We start from the raw sequence: 17,379 nt of genomic DNA on the forward strand, positions 1-17,379 counted from the left end.
TGGAATCTGTGTTATATGTCTCCTTCCATGTTTTGCCTTTTCCTGGAGAAATCAGCTATATTGGATTAGGGTTCCATGATGAACTCATCTTAATTGATTGCATCTGCAACAATACTTTTTTTTTTTAAGTTCATGTTCTAAGGAACTAGGGTGTAGGATTTCAATATGCCAGTTAATTTTCAGGGAACACAATTCAAGTCATAACAAGATTCCATGAACCTTCTCAAGCTTTCATCTAGGGCTGAAATGCCAGAAAGAAGATGGAGGACTGGACAGTATGGTAATCAAATAAAAGAAACCCCTGTGCATCACAGAAAGAGCACTTTAGAAGAGAGAAACTGTGCCACTGAGAGCAGTGTCTTGAGTTTTAAAGTTGTAAAATGTGTTACTGGGTTATCTGCTTTCTCTGTCATATGGGGTTGTCCAAGACCAAATTTTCACACCTTCCAACACTAGAAAATGATTCTGTGTATGGCAGAAGAGTTTGGCTATGACGTGAGCTTGACACTCTCAGTGTTCTCTGTCTAGGTGTGTTATTAGTATCTCTCCTGTTTATAAGGACTAAAGTGGAATGTTGACTGCCACAAGGGGATTTGGCGTCTGTTTACAGGGCTTCATTTTTCCATCACTGCTTGCTTTCCCCCATCAAATGCAGACCTGCTGCCGAACTTCTCAAAAGCTCTCTGTGTTGTGAGACTTGAGCAAAACTTGATCTTCCAGGTTTAACTTGAATATTGTTTCCATTTTGAAGCCTGTCATGTGGGTGTACCACAAAAAGCATTTGGTTTCCCTCCTCCCCCCCCCCCACCTCCCGCCCCGAAGCCTTGGGCGGCTGTATGTAGGCAGTAACAGAATACTAGGGAAAAAGAGAGAGCCTGAAATGGATCCCGGGCTCTAGGCCTGTGCAGAGACAAAGCGGGATGTAAGTAAAACCATTACTTCTCCCTTCTGATCAAAGGCAAGATGGTGGCCCCGCCCCTCCTCCCCACCACCCAGCAAGCAATTAACACAGGCTGCCAGGGCCCCCTCTTCAGTGATGGGGATTCTTGGCTCTGAGCTGGTTCTGCTTCATCTGGGACAAGGAAGGCCCGTGTGCACAGGTTGAGAAATGCACACATTTGCAAGCAGACTTCATGGTGGAACTCTGGGATGGTACACACACACACACACACACACACACACACACACACACACGCACACACACACTCTTGATGACAGATGACTCTTTTCTTCTTTAAAGTGAGATCAGAATTTGCCAGCTGAACCTAAAAGGTTAACATCACAGGCATCAAGTAGACAAGTACATCCTACAACCACTCATAATCTTATTAAGTGTGGATTCTCACTCCTACAGGACTAAGTGAAGCCTGATATTCTGCATTTCTAACAGCCTCTCAGGTGTGGTTGCCAGGTTTAGTGGAAAAGAAAAAGATTTTATAAACTATGTACCCAGTTAAAAATGGGTAACTTGGCCCAGGAGTTTGGCCTAGTGGTAGAGTGCTTGCCTAGCATGCACCAAGACCCAGTTTAGATTCCTCAGTACCACATAGATGGAAAAAAGCCAGAAGTGGTGCTGAGGTTCAAGTGGTAGAGCTCTAGACTTGAGAAAGTCCAAAGACAGTGCTCAGATCCTGAGCTCAAGTCCAGGACTGGCAAAAAAAAAAAATGAGTAACTTGCATTTTATTTTACTTTCTTTTTTCTTTGGTGGGGGGTGGGGGGAGGGAGGAATTTAGTTCCAGACCATGTTAATTCTGCTGATGTATGGACCACACTTTTTGAGTGGCAAGGGTGTACATCAGAAAAACAAAAGTTTGATGAAAACATGAGGTGGAGTTAGTAAATGAGCATCTGGTACAATTTAGAAACAAGCTCATGGTTTACAGGGTAGTCACACTGCAGAATGTAACTTAGCTCTAAGCAGAATCAAGCCAACAGCATCAATGACAACACCTGCCCATCTTCAAAAAGGAGTTCCTTGGATTTGTAGGCTTAGAGTCCCAGGATGAGGGGCTGGGGTGGGGGGGGGCAGTGTGGTATTCGTGCTTGCTTTATTTATTCATTAGCCTCTAATTTAAAATTGGTACATCCAAAGCGAAGTTATGACTATAAAACTGAGGACGCTTTTTTTTTTTCAAGAGCTGAAAACAATACCAAGTTAAGTGCTGAGAGCAATGGGGTAGTGCTTTACCTCATTCGGTCTCTTTTTCCAGCCAAAAAGAAGGGACCAGCATCCGTCCTCCATAGTCCAGCCTCCTTGCAGGTGATTCGCCGAGGAGATGAGGTGGGGACTAGAACATAGATGGGAGTCGATGTCTAACACAGAAATGCAGGGTTCTTTTCCTTTGAAGTTCAAGAGACCCATTCCTGTTCCTTTGAGGATACTGGGCCACCAGAGAAGCCTAAACATTGGTGCTGGAAGAGCGCTTAGTCACCATTTTTTCCAGCCTCTGAGATCCCAAAGAACCATTTCCTCCTCCTCTGAGCCCCCTTTTTTTCTCCTTTACTGACTGCTCTGGCATGTGCAGTCTAAGAGGTTTATCCCAGGGGGCTGGCATATGGTTAGGATCTGGTTTTAGGATCTGGTTTTTCAGAGGCTTCTTTGTTTTGTTCTATTTTAAAAATCCAGCAAGATTGCCTACATTCCAAATCTTCCTGGCCTGTATTCTGTAATGGAAAGCATTTCCCTCCTGTCTATCCATCCTTAAGATGGGGTTGAAGCTTGTATTTATGTTGACCATGATTTTAGTGGGCTTGATTTAATTAACTAAAGACAGAACCAAAGGAGAACCATATTTTCCTCACATTCAATAGTGCCATTTGTTTTAGTCTTCCAAATACGTATTGAGTACCTACTGCGTGCCAGATCTTAGAAGACAAATATCCTTTCTCACCCAGCATGTCTCATCGGCATTTTGGCTCTACTCTAGCTATGAATAAGCATGGAATTTTCAGTTGAGACTATCCATCTCAGTCTTTGGCAGAGTGAACTTCTAAGCACTTTGAAATAACATCATTTTTCAAGTCCTGTTTGTAGAAGTCCTGTCTGCTCCCACCAACATGACACTTTTCACCTAATTTTTTTTTAAATCTAGTTAATTCATGATATAATTCTTACTATAAAAGATTTAAGCTGTACTGAAGCAAATAGCTTAAAATCAGGTTACTTGTCTCACATTTTTTCTCATTCCAGCTTTTCTCCAGAGGCAGTAGGCCCTTGTCAGTTTGCAAATGTATCCTTTGTATGCATTTGCAAATATATATACAGTTACATATCTTAACAAGAACTGGATTGTATTATACAGATTTGTCTGTGATTTGCATTTTTCTCTTAATATTATGTCTTGGTAAACTTTCCATTTTGGTACACTTTTATCTACCACATTATTTTCTAAGAGCTAGTTTGAAATTCCCCTGATAAGTGTTATTTACCCTCTCATAATTGATGGATTTTTAAATTGTTTTTATTTTTCTGATAAATAAGCCTGTAGTAAATGATTTTGTACATATATCTCTGGATAGATGTATTAGTCTTTCTGTAGAAATAGAGATCAAGAATTTTAATTTTATATGTGAAATAGATCTGATATGCTGATGAAAATGTAATTAGTTGCCAATTAACAGATACTTTCTGATCTAAGTCGAGAGTTTCTCAGCTCATACTATCCTGTTCAGATCAAATTGGGATTTCCCATCTCTTTCCTATTTAGACCCTGCTGACTGACATTTTGAAATCTGGAATCAATCTTCAGAGATTAAAATTAATAATAACCAAAAAACTATATATGTACAATATTTAAATGCCTTAAAATGATAGGTACTTTATTGAGCAGAAAGTTGGAAAAAGAATGAAGACAATTTCCTTATTGGAGGGATTCCACTGGCTATCACTATAACCCTAGCTACTAAGGAGGCTGAGTTCTGAGTATCCAGGTTCAAAGTCTTTGAGTACTGAAAAAACTGGACATGGAGCAATGGCTGACAAGGTAGGGCACTAGACTTGAGCAAAAAAAGCTCAGGGAGAGGGCCCAGGTCTGAGTTCAAGCCCCAAGACACATTCTTCCCCTCCCCCCACACACATCCCACATGTGTTAATCAGAACCTTAGTCACCCAGAGAACTTTTCAAAAAGGTTTTAAAACCAGCTAAGCCAACTCTAGAAATAATCCACACCAAACACATAATGGGTGTTCTGTGTTAAAATGGGTTTGGATTCAGATTTAAAATGCACAAGAGACATTCTTTTTATTTGTTATGAGTTTTATTAAGATACAATTCATATACCAAAGAATTTTTCCACTTAAAATGTGCATTTCAGTGATTTTTGCTATATTTAACGTTATATGACCATCACCAAATTATAAAGTTGGAATATCATCACTTCCCATTTAAAGAAATGCCATACGTATTAGCTGTCATTTCATATTCTTCTCTACTCCCAGGCCCTATATATATATATACACACACACACATGTATATGGAATCATACAATGTGGGGCCATTCATGTCTGCTTTCTTTCTATTAAGTATTATTTTTAAAATTTTTCATTATAAAGGTGATGTACAAAGGTGTTACAGTTACATAAGTAACTGTAGGGAGTGTCACCCCCTCCCTCATTCTCTCCCAGTTTTTCGCTCCCAGATCCTCTCCTCCCCCACTGTATAGTTTCTTTCCAAATAGTGTCCAGTGGCTATACTAGCTTGATTAGTTCACCCTTGTCCTGTTACTGTGCTGCCCCTTTTCCTCCCCAAATCAGATAAATTTACATACAAGAGGCACAGAAATCAAAAACAGTGACAGAAGGGGAAACACACAGAAACAAAAAAGAACTACAGACAATACAATAAAAAAAAACCCTTTTGTTTCCATTTCTTGGAGTTCATTTCAATAAGCATCATTTTATATAATCATGTGCACATTGCTTTTGAGCCCTTGTGATCCTCTCCTAAGAATATCCTCACATACTAGGTACATGCGAGGACTTTGGCCCAGTGTCCAGGGCTCAGGGAAGAAACAAAACAAAATATTGTAGGAGGAAACAGAAAACTCAGAGAGGTATATCAGGAGCCCAAAAGGAGGAATGAAGCAGACAAAGATGCCAGAGAAATGCCAAGGAAGAGAAATTTAGAGGAAGGAGCCTAAACCTGGAACTGAGGAATGACTCAGTGACAGAAGTCTTGGAGAACTTTTTTTTTTTTTGGTAGTAATTACATGGAACAGAATCTACTAATGACCTAAAGTGAGAAATACATTCTCAGAGCTCCAGAAAGATTGTGGTCTGGCTGGAACCTTGATTTTTGCCTTCTGAGACTTAAAGCAGTAAACCAACTAAGCTATACCTTACCAGATTTCTGAACTGGGATGATACATGGTGGTAATTTGTTAACAACAGCATCAGCAAGCTCATAGGCAGGCATTAAGCCACCATCAGTTTGTAAGCCTATAGCAGAGAGGGACCATGCAGAGATTGGTACAATTACTCCTTTCTAGCAGCTGAAAAGGTCAGGGTGGGGAGATATTAGGTCATGAAGAAGGGTGGGTAGCTTCCTTTTTCTTTTTTTTTTTTTTTTGTGGATCATGGAACTTGAACTCTGTCTGGGCCAGGGTGCTGTCCCTGAGCTCTTCAGCTCAAGGCTACCACCCTACCCTTGGGCCTGGGCATTGTCCCTAGGCTCTTAAGCTCCAGGCTACTGCCCTACCCCTTGAGCCACAACTCTACTTCCCCTTTTCTAGTGATTAATTGGAGATAAGAATCCCACAGTCTTCAGTGCCCAGACTGGCTTGAACTATAATCCTCAGATCTCAGCCTCCTGAGTAGCTAGGATTCCAGGTGTGAGCCACCGTGCCTAACAGTAGCTTCCATTTTTAACGCTTAAAGTGAGTTAGCTGCTGTACTAAGTGCTTCATGTTCTTTTTCCTACTTTATTCTTCCCAATAGTCTTAATACAAGGATTAGTGTTTTCACTGTTATTCTTATTTTGCAGAAGAGGGAGTTGAGATTCAGGCATGGCTCATGTTTATGGCAGGGCAGCAACTCACATTCAAATCTGTAGGACATCACACTTAAGCTGGTCCATCTGAACACTAGAGACTTCAAAGTGGGCCATGCCAGTTCAACTTGAAGCAATAATCTGTGTACAAAACTGCTCATATTGAAACTCTTGTTGAACACCCACAATTCGGAATGCCTTTCATCACAAAAAGCCCTTGACTTTGTTTACTGCTCCTGGAATATTATACCATGAGATGCTAAGCAAGAAGAGGGGGGGAAAATCCAAATTGGTTGGTCAAGGAAACAGGAGACTTCCTTCCCGCTCTCCTCCCCAGGCTCTCCCAGTCAAAGCACAGTGCACACTGTTAAATTTCTCCTCAAATCCCTGGAGATCCCACTGACTGTAGATTGTGTCAAAGATTGTACCCTCTTCCCCACACCAAGCACTCAGTCCCGAAGGTGAAAGTTGCAGTGGAGACATTTTTATGTTTTGGACATAAACATCAGGAGCCAAAAGGAATATTAAGTGGAACAAGAGCGGTGCCTGGCTGACATCTTATCTCAAGAGTGGGAGGTCTCAGTTGTCTGTACTGAGAGTGTGACCTCAAATTCAGCCAGTGGAAAGTCTGAGTGTGCTATTTTCCTTGTGTTTATTCATTCACATATTCAGATGTGTAACCAGCAATGTGACAGGGCTTGCATTGGACGCTGAAGATGCAGCCGAGTATAGGATGAGCTCTTTGTTCTTAGGTCTTCCAAGCTGGTGAAGGATGTCCCGATAAGCTAGCTGTTACAAATTGTAAATAAGTGCGGTACTGGAAGAAGCTTGGATGCCATAAGTCCAGATGGGAGAGAGGCCAAACCCAGACTCAAATGCCAGAAATAGGGAGCCCTAAGCTAGAGCCAAAGGAGGAGTGGGCCAGACAAATATCTGAAGCCTAAAAAGCAAAAAGGCAAAATGGCCAAGGCTCAGACAGGAGGACTCAATGGAGACTGATTAACATCATGAATACTTAATACCTCTCAGGGAATATTGAACTTTATTCAAAGGCACTTGGGAAATCACTGGAAGGCAAAACTGAACCATGATATAAGAATATGTGGGTAAAGTGGAATCGAATGCTTTATAATGTGTTCCTCTATTAATTAGATGGAATTTGTTAAAGAGCTCCCAAAGACAATCTGGTAACATAATGCATTACCAGAACAAGAATGGGGTGGAGCATAGTTTGATAAGAGTACTTAGGCTTGCTTTCCTTTAGTATTTGCTGTAGGACATTTCTGAAGATTTAGTAACGACTCTCCTAAAATGGAAGGAAGGATTTTCCTGGTTGAAAACGGAGATTTTATTCTAAAAAGAATATGTGGAGATTACTGTTATAACCAAACTGACAATGATTTAAAATAACAGGAATCAAATGATTACTTAGAAAGGGACAGTGTTCAATGGATCTGTTTATCTTGTGCTGATTAATTTGTAATAAAGATAAAACTATTTTAAGAGAAAAAAAAGAATACGTGGATGCTTTACAAGGGATTCCTATGGGAAGAGTGGAGATTAGATGGAGGAAAGCCAAGTCTGAAGACTACTGCAATGCTAGAGAGGTGGTGAAGGAAAGGAAAGGTAGAATCGGGGCTTAAGAAAGATAGCTGGACTCCAGAGACATCTGAGAAGGAGGATCCGTGGGTTTAGGTGAGGAGGTATTGGAAGAAGGGAGTATGGGAAGACAGCCGTGCCTGACATCCCTACCATCATGAAAATATTTTGGTCTGAGAGGTCCATGCTGTAGTCAGCAGAGGTGAGACATAATTATAATTTGTCATTTTTGACAGGCCCCCTAAAGAGGGATATTGGCCAAGAAGCAGGTCTTCCTTCTCTTGCATAGGGCTGCTGAGAACGACTCTGTGTTCTCTGATTTCAGAACAGGTAACTCAGCTGGGTTGTTTTGAATACGCTGACAGAAGAACAAAAGCTTTCAAGGAGAGAAAAAAAAAAGCCCAACCCCTTAAGGAAACAGGAAAGAATATATAGTTTCAAAGGCTTGTTTGCTTGCTTTCTGTGCCCTTGGTCCTGTGGAGAAGATGCCTTGTTTTCTGAGGGTGGCAGGTGCAAGTTGGTCTTTGAGCCTGGAGAAGGGTCAGTGCAGCTGCAACCTGTCTGCTCAGGTGCCCTGAAGCCCAGTGATGTCTTGACAGGTGTCCTGACTCTTGACCTTGACACATCATATCAGGGCTGCCAGTTTGCTGGAGCCAGTGTCCTGGTAGCTGTTGTTTGGTTAAACACCTGTGTCTACTATGACCCCGTGACTAAGCCCCCATCACACACTGACAGGTCAAGGCTACTAGATCACTCCCACTGATGGGAGCAAGGAGGGAGATTTTCATGAGCAAACATGCATGCATTCAGTGCTCATGACCTGGCTTTCTTTTGCTCTTCTAATATCAGCCAACAGACTTGGTTTAAGGATTTCTTTCAGTCTCTACACTTTGACCAGCCCAGTGTCAGATATGGGCATGAAACTCCATCCAATCTGAGCCCACTTTCTCCAAAGGAAAGTATTCCTTCATGCCTGGGACCAACCTTGTGACCAAGCTTGACGAATGACACTCCGTTCTGAGACCTTGAGTTAGAATGATTAGAAATGACATTCTGTGGAATTGAAGGTGAGATGAGGAGAGTGTGAGGAGCCATAGCGTCACAGCATGGAAAGGTCTACCTGAGAATGAAGTGAAAAAGAAGGAATGTCGGGGTTTTTAGCGCTTCTTGCCTCCTGACCCGCAATAGGTACAAGGAGAACACGCCCTGACTAAGACCAGACCGAGAAAGGTTAGGGCCAACTGGCGGCCCACACCCAGCCCTCCCTTACCAGAGGACAGACAGACACGCCAGGGCGATCCGTGGCAGCAGACACTCGTTTATTGGGAAAGTACAGGGGCTAAAGTAGGTTGCAGGAGTCTATCAGCATAAAGGTGGGCAGGACAGGGGGAGGTAGGTGTGGTCCAAGAGGGTGGCGGGGCCAATCCCAGGGTTCCAGGTAGCCTTATTTTACATCACAAACCACAGCCAAACCTCCCAACAAGGAGACAGGCAGGTCTGCCCATTTTCCTAAAGGAAGTTGACACGAATAGTGGATTTAGTTATGCCAAAGCCAGCCTAGTCCTGCGTAAGTTACCTACAAGCACCAGTTAAACCAGATGCTGCTGGCTCATGCCTGTGGACCTAGCTACTCAGGAGGCTGAGATCTGAGGATCATGGTTCTAAGCCAGCCCGAACTTGAACATCTGTGAGAGTCTTATCTCCAGTTATCCACCTGAAAAACTGGAAGTGGCACTGTGGCTTGAGCTGAGGAGCTGAGGGACCAACATCCAGGCCCAAAGTTCAAGCCCCATGACCACCACCACCACCAACAAAAAGAACCAATTAAATACTTTTTTTCCCTAAGTCAATTTGAGTCTAGATAAATAGGAAAATCTATGAAATCTATGTAGAAACTATCTCAGAGCTATGAGGACCATATGAATTACGGTATAATAATGATATTATTAATTATATAATATGAATTATGGTAATAATAATAATATTTCATTTATTGGCACTTTCCCTTATTTTGGGTGCTCTTTAGCACTTTACACACATTAGTTTATTTAACCCTTTGGCCAAATCTTTGAATTAGAAAAAATAACTCAAATTCTTTGCAGAGAAAACCTAGACTAAATGAGATTAAGAAATATATCCAATGTAATGCCAGCTATCTACTGCTAGTGACAAGTAAGATATGAATTATGGTCGCCAATGTCCCCAGGGTCTCGGAACTCACCATCCTACTCTCCTGCTTTCCTCCTTTGAGTGATTCCTATTTTTAGTTATGGAGACATAAAGAAAACTTTGTGTCTAGCAAGGCAGGCTACTCCCTTCCTCTCCAAAAACTCGGAAATAAGAGAAATAATATTGTATATCCCTGAAAGCCAAATGGAATGGCATAAAATAGAGATTTGCTAAGTTTCTCTAAAGAAACAGAATAGCTTCCATACATCCAAGCAAGATCCAGCTGTGTAGCTATGCCAACAACAAAGTATCAGCCATGGAAGCACCAAGCATGAGAATTGAAGCAGAGAGACAGGGGGGAGTGCACTATCCAGAGAAGGGAATCAGGGCCACCGTCTGGACCTGGTGACCAGATGATTCCTACATGGAGATGACTGCAGAGGGGAGACACAGACCCTGCAGTCACTCTGTCATTCTTCCCAAGAAAGCCACAGTCCCATTGTGAATTAGCTCCTAAGGCAGCTCAGCTCACTGTGCCCTTCCTACTCTCACCATGAGTCTCTGCTTCGCTAAACCGTGTGTGTGTGTGTGTACAGAGAGGACCACATGTACTGTGGGTGCACGTTCCAGGTTTAGTAGTGGTGTAAAGTCACTGGAAATTAAACAGATCTTTGGAGTCTAAACAAGTTAGTTTCCCTGTGAATTCCGATGAAGTGCCTGGGTTGGTCAGAAACTAGCAAGCCTTTGAGTCCCTCTATCTGTTAGATCACAGGGATCCCCAGTTTGCATTATTAGCTAGCAGAGTCTAATATGGTGGAAGCTACCTTGTAGAGATGGATCTCTTTCCATTGACAAGGCAAGTTTCAGGACCTTCCGGCCTCAAGGCCAGACCTAGATGCGATTGGCATAGCAATCATCTAACATGTTTGTTCCCACACACACACCTAGGCACCCTGGCTAGGGTGAAATCAGGCTGAGCAATGTTGCAAAATAGCAAGAACAGCTTGGCCTTTGGAGTTAAAGGAACGCGAGCTTGTATCTCAATTTCACTATGACTTGCTCTATGGACAGCTTTCCACTTCTTCAAGGCCCAATTTCCTTATATAAAACGTGAACAACAAGCACAGGGTCTCCCTTATGGAATTGCTGTGGGGACTGAACAGAAAGGGGAGAAAGAATGCAGAGAGCTTTGCACTCATTAGCTGTGAGAAGATTTTTTTGTGCCCGACACCCTGGCTTTCTGGCTCTGCACGTTTGTCCACAAGAGTTTTGGTATTCCACGCAGGGCCTCAGGCTCTCAGGAAAGCAGGAGCTCTTTGAGAAAGAGAGAAATCCTTCTTGTAAGTCTAGACTGTAAATAGTGAGTGAAATGGCCCAGGTGAGATGGGCAGAGCACCATAGAGAAGTCCCAATTTGGCTACAGAAGATTCTTCACAAAAATGCTCCCGATTCTTCGGCCATAAAGAAATACAGTCCCAGCCTAGCAAAATCTGTGCTCTCTTCTTTTTTCATTAAAAGCCAAGAATTTATATTTATATCTATCTGGAAAAAACAAAACTCCCTAGGCTTTTCTTTTATTCCTCTGGGAGAAAATGATTGCATTTTTTAAAAACACTGTGCATGTATCTTTGAGCCAGAAACAATCATGGGGCTTTAATTTATGTTTCTATCATAAAGACTGGTCAGAATCAGGGTAGGAGATTTCTTTTTTTTTCATATATTTTTTATTGTAATTAATAGAAGGGTTATATTATATTTGCCAGATAGAAGGTACATTAATTCACGTACATTGATACCCTGATTTCTGAGTTTGGGACTTTCCCAGGTACAGATGCTATGACATAGATACAGCACAAGAAACTGGGGTAGAGAGAGATGTCATCCTGGGACATATCCCCAGGGCGGTTGAGGTAGTGGGACAGTAATGGGAAGGCAAACAATATAGGAAGACTGTGAAGTCACAGGCGATGGGTACCTGAAGTGGGCTCCTGGCCTCCCCCCCCCCACACACACACTCCTCACCTGCCTCAAGGCTATGCAGTACAGGCTTCAGAGGCCAGAGAAGCCCTTGAGCAAAGGCAGATGAAAATGGATCGTTCGATTCCGGGCTGTGTACACTGGAATGGGTCAGGTTGCTAGCCTGTGGGCAGAGCATCCCACATCTCAGGAAAGGAACAGAAGGGAGCAGATTAGCCCTGCATTGTAAGTGTTCAAAATATCTGTCAGCCCTGGAACTAAGGATGGCAAAGATCTCTATACTAGCTTTATTTATCTCACTAGATGAGGCTTCTAGCACATGTTGCTCGTCTCTTACTTGTGCCAAAGCAGAGGCAGAAAGAGATGGGAGCTCCTGGCAGGAATACCCACTCACTGCACGTGCTTCTCCAGGCTCTGCCTGTCAATTGTAGGCAGATCTGTGTAATTCCATTGGCTCTCATTATCTTCCACAGGGGTCTGCAATGGCAACCCTACACCCGTTTTCTGCAGAATGATTCAAGTTGTTTTATATCTCTTTGGCTGCCAAGTACAATGTCATAAGCAATAAATAAATAAATTGTGGCCTGTATAGAATGCATATTTTGTCCAGATGTGTCCTTGAAACTTCAGTGTGAGACATGAAAGTTGAATTGAAAACCAACTGAAACCAAAGCTTGGAGGGAAAGCCATTTGATCGGCAGACGTTACCATCAAGCACCTGATTGGTGCCCTGCTGATAGACCAGGGCATCTGCTTCTGAAATATTGTGTGTGTAAGGTGGCATGGTTCACCAGTAAGTGTGTAAGTGTGTGTGTGTGTGTGTGTGTGTGTGTGTGTGTGTGTGTGCCTGTATGACCCAGATAGACAGGCTGCAGCAAAAGGGGAATCAGATCTTGAGCATTGCTTAGCTGAGGAGCTGAGACCTGGGTTACTTTGTCATCTGACAAAGTAGAATGAGCCTTCCTCACCAAGAAGCTTTCTGTGGTACAAACTGTTCCCAGCTATCTTGGCTTTGCTGGAAGTAGAGACTAAATGCATAGAATATGGAACTAAGGATGGCTAAGAAGTAAAGGAGATAAGAATGGTTCAAAATTAGCCTTCCAGGCTGATCCAGGAAGAAAGACATCAGGTGTGTTTTAACTGCTTCCGCCAATCTAACTGGCCTCTGAGACTAGCACGTAGAGATCAAGAGTCGCCACAGGTGGCTTGGCTGAATGTCAGCTGCCTTGGAATATTTCTAGTGATTCCTAGTTGCTTTTAAAATAAAAAGAAATATGTGTGTTAAAAGTTAAATGCAGTAAACGGTTTAAAAACTGACAGTTCCCCTACCTACCATCCCCAAATCCACCCCTGCAGGAATTCATGGAAAAATGGGATGAAACTAATTTTGTAAGCATGTGCATGCATGTGAAATATAGATAATGTGTATGTGGAGTGTCCTGAAATTCAAGTTAGCTAATGGGCTATCTGAATCAAACTAAGGAGCTCACTTCTGTACCCTGAGTTAACATTCTTAAATGAATTCCTTCACTCACTGCCAAGATCTAATTGTCGAGATCTGGCAGCCCAGCTGGTATCTATGGCTGCAAATACTTTGGATAGGGAAAAGTGAAGGCATTAATATCAGACAGTACTTCTGATCCTTCTTTGTACCTAGTGTTAGTCCTTGGGCCTTTGAGCCTCAGTCTCCTCTTGAAGCACAATGAGATAGCAGCTTCCTAGGGTGGATAAGAGAAGCACAAGATGTCTCAGAAGGGGCCAAGTACCTGCCAGCAGATGCCAATATTAGAAGCAGGCAGGGAAGTGGAATAATTAGCAGATATGCCAGAAGGGAGGTATGAGGCAGGGTCCTGGTCCAGAAACAATCCACTTTTAGAGGTACTTCATCTTTCTCCTAAGCAGGTTATGCGGGGGCGGGGGGGGCGGGGCGGGGCGGGGAACCAATGGAAAAATAAAACTTAAGACTAGTTTTTAAAAGTCAATAGTCAAGTAAATAAAAACTCTTCCAAACTCCCTCCAAGGTTGTCACAAACCATCAGCTGCTCTAGACTAGAAACAGAACCTAATTTCCAGTTGTAGATGATAAATAAACACACTACACTGCCCTTTGCAATGAGTGGCTATTTTTTTAACCCATGCAGATGTGTCCTATTTACATTGAAGCTGTCATACAAATTAGCAAAGGCCTGCAGGATCTGAAAGAAGGCAGGCCCGGGAGCCTCGATGTTTGCAGGAAGGAAAAATTGCTTCTCTCCTCATCACTATAGTGCTGTATTTCTGGAAGACAGTGGGAAGAGCTGGGGAGTTTTTCCCGGCCAGCAGAGATGTTTGCTGACCAAGTGGGCTTTGAAGCTATTCTGCAAAGCTAGCTAGATGAAATTAAATGTAATAGATTAGGAACTGCTGAAATTTTGACTTTTTTTGCTAAGAGTCCTGAATCTGTAACAGACATAAAAATGCCTTCACTTAGTACAAGCTTATGCATGGTAAAATGAGTCTGAACTAAAACACCAATTAGAGAGGAATAGAGGCTCTCCTGTATCTTCAAATGGAAGGTTTCCTTGGCAGAATGCTTGTTTGGCTGTAATTATTAACTCATACCTTATCCAGTTATGTTGTATGGACTGTAAGAGATGAACATGGAAGACTGAGCCATGAAATTAAAACAAGTAAGTACTGGGGAGGACATTCAGCGTCCAGGTACTTTGACCTCTCTATAGAAGAGATAGAAGTTCAGAAAGGTGAACAGACCAGCTCAAGACCCCCAGTCAAGACTCATGCAAGGCTTCCACCACTGGATCATGTCACATCCAGATGTTCCTTGCATGTCACTTTCTCTTGTGGGGAATGCACATGGACAGGAAGAAATAAACAGATGAATGTAAGCTGTAAAACTCTCTGGCCAGTCTCTCCTGGAGAGGAAGCAAATCCTTGATTGTGTGACTACAAGGATGTTTGGTTGCTAGACGTGCAATCCCTTCTCCAAGCACCATGGATGACCCTCAGCACATCTGCCTCCAACCGAAGCCCAGGGCTTCTAATGGCACAGACAGATCCCTGTTCTTAAGGCAGTAAAGACAGTTGCACATCATGCCCTCTGAAAGGTGAAACACAGAGGTTTACAACAAAGTTTTGCCTGGATGACTTATGGAAGCTTGCAGATGACTTATGTCTTAAAAAAGTTAAGAGGACTTTCTCCTAGCAGGGATCGTTCATTTACTCCTTTCCTTGAATTTAGCCTGCACCTGCTTCTTACCACCCCTGGTAGCAAATAAACCAGTGGTGAATATTAAGCAGGAATCAAATCTGTGCTCCTCCAGAGTTGCTCTAGGATAGACTTGAGGTTCTTGACTCAGGCATTGACTTTGGAAGTCAGAGACCAATTGGGCTATATTAGATAGTGAGAAGTATGAAGAATGAAATGAAGCGGTGGAGATCAAGGCTGAGGATACTGTTGGACATTAAAAGGTTCTATAAGGTCACAGAGGAGACCAGGGTGGTGGTGATGCTGGGTGAGGAGGGGAAAGGTGATGGGAAATGCCACAGCCAGAGTGCTCCTGGTGTAGAAGCTTGAACAGCCAGCCTGAGTTTCCTTCCAGGAGAACTGGGGAGCCATCAGATGGTCTGAGCCAGTAATTGCTGTGTGACACAGGTGAGAGGCTAAGAGCCTTGCAGCCACCATGGTGGGGGCTGGCTTTGCTTTCCCAGAATGCCAAGTGGTAAATGAGCCTTAAGAAAACTCCACCAGGCCTTCCTTCTTCAGGATCCTAAATAGATAGAAGTAAAAGATCACACAGTCCATCCATTTCATAGTGAGGAAACTGAGGCCTCGAGTGGCAAGCACTGGTAGGAGGCAAAGTGCAGACCCGAGATGCTAGATCTTGTGCTTCCCAACGGACACATCCTCCACTGGCTCCAACTTAAAAATCTGTTCCCCATCAGACATTTCAGAGAGGCTTTTAGAGTTTGTTTTCAGTAGTGTGTTAAAAGGCAGCCACCTTGAATGACTTGTGCTTGACAGAAGTGTCAGCATTGTCACCACCTGTTCCAGGCAGCAGTGGCACGTGACAAGACTGCCCTGTCTTCACACAGAAAGTGAAGAGAAAAGCAAAAGCTGCCCATTGCTGAGAATCTGTGTAGCCTTGAGACAGTCCTGTCTTCTCTACCCTGGATCCTCACTTCTCTGTTTTCTTGGAGAGAGTTCTTGTGCCACGGTAAGATGGTTTGGAGTTAAACACATTATCCAGGTTTCTGCAAGACTTCTGGGAGTCCTGAATATGCTAATGAGCATGAGGAGACTCCAGAAGGGAACTGCAGTCTGATTCATGTCAAGGGCCAGGAGCACATTGTAGGTGTGGGGCAGAGGACATCTCCTACAACCTGTGTTCCTCTAGCACGGCTCTGAGATGGGCTTGAGGTTCTAAGGTGGAAACCAAAAGAGACCATTGTTTGTGCCTTTGTTCTATGGAGACACAGAACCACAGCCACCTGGTGTTTCCTTCCCAACCTCAGCTTCTCCTTCAGCCTTCTCTTCAGCCCACTTCCCGTGGCCCCCAAAGACAGTTTTGGTATACACTAGACCACAGAAACAGCCTCTGCCCCTCACAATGCTGTGCGCTCTTGAGGCAATCTCTTCCGCACAGGGTGGTGTTCCAGTTCCGTGTGCATGTCATGGTGCCTCATCACTGAGCATAGGGAACCTTCTGGGAACAGACTTTCAGCCCTGTTTCTCCAGGCAGCTTTCTCTGGACCTTTCCTGGGGGCCAGAAAATGCCATTTCCATCTTTTGCATTGCATCTTATTGCGTAGTAACATCTGCCTGGCAATAGCTATATAAATCTATAGGTCTCTCAGGTGGCCCTGAGAGGCAGCCATCTGTATCACAGAGACACTCAGACCACCATTACACATTTTCCTGCTTTACAAATGAGGATGTCAAAACTTGAGTAGGCCCCAAAAGTTTTGCCACTGGTGCATGGAGGATGAGGACTGGAGATTCCATCCAAGTATGTCCCTTCAGTGCGTGCATGTGATTATTGTACTGCTTTGCTTCACTGCTGTTTACATGGATGAATGAATGAATGAATAAACGAATGAGCTAGTGAAGGAATGAATGAATGTGAGGGAAGTGAGTGGAGCCTAACCTTCCACACTGTCCCTGTTTCAGGAAACGTTCTAGCCCTGGGGGAAAATAAACCACCATCCTATGGCCTCAGGGACTCCCTGTGTGCCACTGGAGTAGGAGTGGAAACTACCCAGCAGTCCCTGGAGAACCCTGTGCCTCCTTTACCAGCAGTGTGCACCTTGCAGGCTGAGATGCTTCAACAGGGCGGGGGGTGGGAGGGAATGATCCTGCTTTCAATCCACTGAATTCTGTGCTATGGGCTGGGGCTCTCCACAAGAGGAGGGCAGCTGTTCTGGGATTGAAACATGAAGAAAGATGGGTTGTGATCAGATAAGCACCCCCTTCCTCAGCAGCGGTACCTCCCAATTTGCAAGCCTTTGTGAGATGACTAGCAGTTAAGGAATGTTAAAATGAGCTCTAGCCTTGATCTGAATTATAATCTCTGAAGCTATATTTAAGTCTACCTAAAGATATTTCAATTTGCTATCTCACTCTCTCTCCTATTTTTTTTCTTCTTTTTA

General features: G+C 43.4%; 1 protein-coding gene across 11 annotated transcripts in view; it reads left to right on the plus strand.

The window, feature by feature from the left end:
- Window positions 1–17,379, plus strand: part of Erc2 (ELKS/RAB6-interacting/CAST family member 2) — a 909,407-nt gene that overhangs the window by 753,846 nt on the left and 138,182 nt on the right. The window lies entirely within an intron of this gene.

Source organism: Megascapheus bottae, chromosome 2 (assembly GCF_031878675.1).
Source record: "Megascapheus bottae isolate mThoBot1 chromosome 2, mThoBot2.hap1, whole genome shotgun sequence".
Taxonomy (NCBI): Eukaryota; Metazoa; Chordata; class Mammalia; order Rodentia; family Geomyidae; genus Megascapheus; species Megascapheus bottae.